This window comes from Lytechinus variegatus, chromosome 2 (assembly GCF_018143015.1).
Source record: "Lytechinus variegatus isolate NC3 chromosome 2, Lvar_3.0, whole genome shotgun sequence".
NCBI classification, from domain to species: Eukaryota; Metazoa; Echinodermata; class Echinoidea; order Temnopleuroida; family Toxopneustidae; genus Lytechinus; species Lytechinus variegatus.
The window spans coordinates 49155511-49161344 of record NC_054741.1 but is presented as its reverse complement, the minus strand read 5'-3'; positions in this window follow the sequence as shown (position 1 = coordinate 49161344).

Sequence of the window (5834 nt, the reverse complement as noted above, 5' to 3'; positions counted from 1 at the left end):
GGCCACGGCACCTATGCCCGTGAGCAAGGCATTTAATCTACAATGCTCTTTTATCTTGCTTTCAAATAAATGGAAATGCTAATATGCATTAATGATAACTAGGTGTGAACTTGTTTTAAAAATATATATATATATACTGAAATACCATCTACACCAACAGACTTTGTATTCTTCAAATTATGAACCTTCGCTTACAGAGACAGGCGATAATCGAAAGTTTTCATGGAGAGTGGACGCTACATGATCGTGGTGTACAGTTGACTCACCAGCAATTTCTAACGCCACATTAGCAAAGTGATTGTTAAAACCATTAGCCACTTCCTCTGACATTACTTTTGGAAAAGTGCTATTAGATGAGTTGTTTTTGCCCATAACGGATTTTAACATTTTCCAAGAGTCATTTCTATTTGTTACATTTGATAATTTGTCACAATAATATCTACGTTTAGATTTCCGGATGACAAAAGTGACCTTATTTTTCAGAGTTTTATACAATTTCCATAAATCATTATCGTTTTTAGTTTTGGCCTTTCTTTTAGCTTTATCTTTTTTCTTTCATTAAAGACAAGATCTCATTATTCATCCAAGGAGAAGATTTTTTACGAATGCGCTTAGATTTTCAAGGCATATGTTTATTAACAACTTCTAATAGCATTATTTCCCACTTATTGACAGCGTCATTGATATCATCAAAATCTTTTATTATCCTCCAGTTTTGATTACGAAGGTCATTTCTAAAAGACTCTAAATCAACATTTTTGGATTTTCTTTACCTTATATAAGTTTCACCAGATGAGAATGTTTGTTGGGATTTCCATATAAGATAACTAATGCAATGATCACTCATCCCATTACATATTACATAGAGGGCGCTCATGCAGAAACATCTTATCGGAGAGCCAACTGGGTGGTGTCAAAAGAAAAGATCAAAGCGCACGCTTCCGTTTTCGCTGCAAAAGGGAACGGTGGCGTCTTGAATGGCAAGAGCACTGACCTGTAGGAAAGAAAAATGGACAATGGAACGTTGAGCGGGTTCGCCGTGGAATATAAAGGTAAAGACGCACGCACACCTTTGACAAGACGCCTAACACACCGTGAGCTTTCACTTTATCCATGTTTTTAGTTAACATGTGGTCAACAAGCGTACAAGATGAATCTGTCACTCTGGTACATGAAGAGTCATTTATAAATTTTAGCGAATATATAGTATTAATTTGGTCAAAAATCGTAAAGTCGTATATAATATATGTATGTGTGCATATAATATATGCACACATACACACACACATACATGAATATTCATCTTCATCTACATACACATATATATATATATATACATACACATGCATATATATATGCACACACCTATATATCTATATATATACATATATATGTATATATATATATATATATATATATATATATATATACATGTATAGTTAAGAAATGGATGAAGAGAACAATGGTAGGCGTAGCTTAAATCAAGGTTCCCCAGAGCTATCTACCCTTTGGAAAAATTGGTGATGCCGAAAAAATGTCTCTGCCGGGAATCGAACCCGGGCCCCCAGCTTTGAACGCCGGTGCCTTAACCACTAGACCACAGAGACGGGTTAGTGGCTAGGGTGAGCCCGATCCGATTGACCGTCAGATAGACATATTTTCGACACTATACCAATTATATTTTCCTTTGTCGGGTGAAGGTGAGTTTTGAACAATGACAAGCCGCCATGCCTCAGCTGGATCAAAGCTATTGCTTTGATACAGTACACGTATGAGAGAAGAAATACAAATGTGTAAAGCTTTACATGTACAACAGCTTTTTGGCAACTCTTTTTTATTTAAATATTGTAAAGAAATGGATGAAGAGAACAATGGTAGGCGTAGCTTAAATCAAGGTTCCCCAGAGCTATCTACCCTTTGGAAAAATTGGTGATGCAGAAAAAATGTCTCTGCCGGGAATCGAACCCGGGCCCCCAGCTTTGAACGCCGGTGCCTTAACCACTAGACCACAGAGACGGGTTAGTGGCTAGGGCGAGCCAGATCCGATTGACCGTCAGATAGACAGATTTTCGACACTATACCACTTACATTTTCCTTCGTCGAGTGAAGGTGAGAGGCGGCTCGAGCTAAAGCCGAGGTAATAATAATAATGCACCTCGGAATAGAATATTTTTAGATAGATGGCGCTATATAAATGCCTATTATTATTATTATTCTTGTCCTGTGACTATGCTCCTGATTTTTTTTTGTCTCCATGATATGTTTTTGGAGGACACATCTGGGTGATGGGTATTTGAAAAAAAAACCGGTGTTGAAGGTGTCTTAGGCTTTTGGGTGAGCTGGAATGACGGTCTCGTGCCCGTACTAGTAAATCTTTAGGAGTACGCCCTCGACGGAAGGATGTTGTAGAGGGTTGAGGGATTATATTTTTCATCTTATTTGACTGGTGTAGAATGGGAAGGTGTTTGTGTAGAATTCGGGGGATGGAGGCGGTAGGTGGGGAGTATGTGATTGGGAAGAAGATCTTAGTAGGGTCGGATGTGCTACATGCTACTCAACCAATGGAAATCAATTTTGCCAGGAGGTGTGGCAAAGTTCTGGACGACTTGCCATAAAATTGATTATTAATGACAATGAATTCACCCAGCCTAAAATAGTAGCTGAAAAACTTAATGATTACTTTATTGGTAGTGTTTCGAAATTGCTAGGTGACGTGAAATAAAACGATTTTGTGCCCACGTATACAAATATAATAACTGACAATCCATTATCAGAACTAAATTCTGATAATCAGAACGAAACTTTTGACATTCCTCTTATATCATACGATTTTTTTTCAAAAGAAATCGAAGGTTCTTCTGTAAGAAAGGCCACAGGGCTTGATGAAATCTCGGTTAAAATTTTGAAAATGATGAAATGTTCCACATCTGTAATAGATAGTCTTATTTATATCTTTAAACTTTCATTATCTAAAGGGTACTACCCGGAAGCCTGGTGTCTTGCCAAAATTCGTCCAATCCTTTTTTAAGGATGTTTTATTATATTCTCTCAAATCAAAATACACAATCACATTCTATAAACAATCTGTACAAACTATTTGAAACATAATTATAAACTATACAATAAATCCATTACAATATAATTAACAAATTATACATCAAACTTCAAAAATACTAGAAATTAATACTAATTCGTTTCAGCAATTACAAAATGAAATATTAACAAAATATATGACATGATAAGAGAGAAAAAAAGATGAAAAATGTTGTTCCACCTCCCCCCCCACCCCCCCCCCCCTCCGTCCCCAGGTTAGCAGCATCCTCCCTTTCATGCCTATACTCTACATGGAAGGGACTCCAATTCTCCGTATTGTTTTTTTTCTGTTTTTATTTATTTGATAAGACTGGAGATCGATCATGTGTAGAAAACTATCGTCCAATATCCTTGTTATCAATTGTTTCCAAGAATTTGGAGAAGTGGGTACAAACGCATTTGCAGGCATATTTATTAGATATACATTTTTTAGTGATAAACAATTTAGCTTTCGACCAATGCATTCATGTGAAAGTGCTTTATTGTGTATGGTCGACGATTGGGCAACTGAAGTTTACGAGAGTAAGTTTTGTGGAATTGCTTTTATTAATATGCGAAAGGCTTTTGATTCTATAAACTATGATGTTTTACTACAAAAGCTGGTTGGGTTGCAATAGGATGTTCTGGTAATGCTATCGCATGGTTTGAATCTTATTTTTGTTTTAGGAAACAATACACAGAAATAGGAGGGATCAAACCGAGTATAAATTCAACCTCTTTTGGTGTCACACAAGGCTCAGTTTTAGGGCCCCTACTATGATCTGGCTTCTTGTATCAAATCAGGGAAGATTGTTATGTTTTCTGATGATGCAACGCTGTATGTTAGTCATGTTAGTGGTAGAACCATAGAATCTGTAGAAAATCAGCTAAACTCTGCAATGAAAGAAGTATATGAGTGGACATGTTAAAACAGGTTGATATTAAATGATTAAAACAAATCAAAGTAATGCTTCTTGGTTCTCGACAGCGGTTATCAACCTTGCGGGCCAAAACACTATCTGTAATAATCAACACTATCTTAGAGCGTGTATCACAGCACAATTGTTTGGGCGCGTTATTTGATGATACTTTGACATTCAAAACCATGTTGATTTAATTGTAAAAGTAATGAAACAAAAGCTTGGGTTAATTAGAAGAAACAAACATATATTTAATGTGGAACAACTTAAACGATTATACATAGGGTTCGTTCTCCCAGCTCGTGCAATGTATTGTTCAAATGTGTGTGGTCGTATAGATTCGTATAGATTCTGATAAAAATCTTTACCACTTGTGTGAAACTGTTAATACCGAAATGAGTAATGTCTGTAAATGGTTCAGTACAAACAAACTCACAATCAATTACAAAAAATGCAATTACATTATTTTCCGTAACTCTACAAGGCATATAGATTTTAATCATGTTGAAGTTAGGCTTAATAACTAAATTATTCCCAGAGTTGAAAATACAAAATTTCTTGATATTATCATTGACAGTAATTTAATATGGTCACATCACATAAATGAAATTGAAAACAAGGTAGCGAAAAATGTCGGAATTATATATCGCCTAAGCTTTTATCTTCCAAAACCGGTCCTACGTACATTATATTGCTCTCTAATCTTGCCATATTTTTATTATTGTAATTTGGTCTGGGCTAACCCATCTTAAAAAATTATGTTCCCTTCAAAATAAAATTATGCGTATAATTGCTGTGAACGACATCATACCATCAACAGACACGAAATCTTTATTTCATTCCCAGAAACTGCTGAAATTTAACGACATCAATAAACTTCAGCAATATAATTTTATGTACAGGTGTTTAAATTCTCAAATTCCAGAAAACTTTTGTGATTTCTTTACGCATGTATCAAATATACATCATTTTGATACCCGAACAAATAACCAAATATATATTCCTAAACACAAAAAGATTATCTTTCAACACAACATCCGTTATTCTGGCCCGAAAATTTGGAATGATCTTCCAGACTACATAAAAAAATCCTTGTCAGCAACTAGCTTAAAATTTAAGATTAAAAAAATCGATTTTATCATCCTATGCTTGAATATCCTAATACCTTATATTCCTTTTGATCTTAAGTTAACATGAATAATGTTCAAATGTTGCGGCATTATTATTTTTTTATCTCTCTCTCTCTCCATCATACATTGTTGTACGCTCTATTTGCTAGGTACTCGGTAACTCATGCCCGCCTTCCTGCTCACTTCTCCCTCTCTCGTTTTCTTCCCGTTTTCTTTTCTACTTCTCTTCTCCTTTCCTAGCCCTTCTTATATTTGTATTGTATTTTGTGTATTGTATTTATTTGTCCACAGGCGTATCCCGCCACAAGCATGTGCTTCTAGGGACATACGCCTTCCTCTTTACACATAAGTTGTTTATATTTATATTCTTTATAGAAATTGATTTGAAGTGTATTCTTGTGAACAATAATGAAGTAATTTTGTAAAATGGAGGAAAATAAATGTTTATTTGAAAATTGAAATTGAAAATAGATCTGAATCCGTATAATACGGTGCAAAAACTCCATAAACGTGCAGCTTACATCGTGAGCGCTTATACATGGGAAACCCCATCAGAGCGTATTTTTCAAATTCTCTCCTGCGGCCCGTTGCATAAAACTTTTTACCTGAGAAAACTCAGGTTGTATTTACCGGAGTTTTTGCCCTGTGCTAAAGTCAATGGCGGAAATCAGACTAACCTTAGTTTTCAGTTTTTACCAGAGTTTTCTCAGGT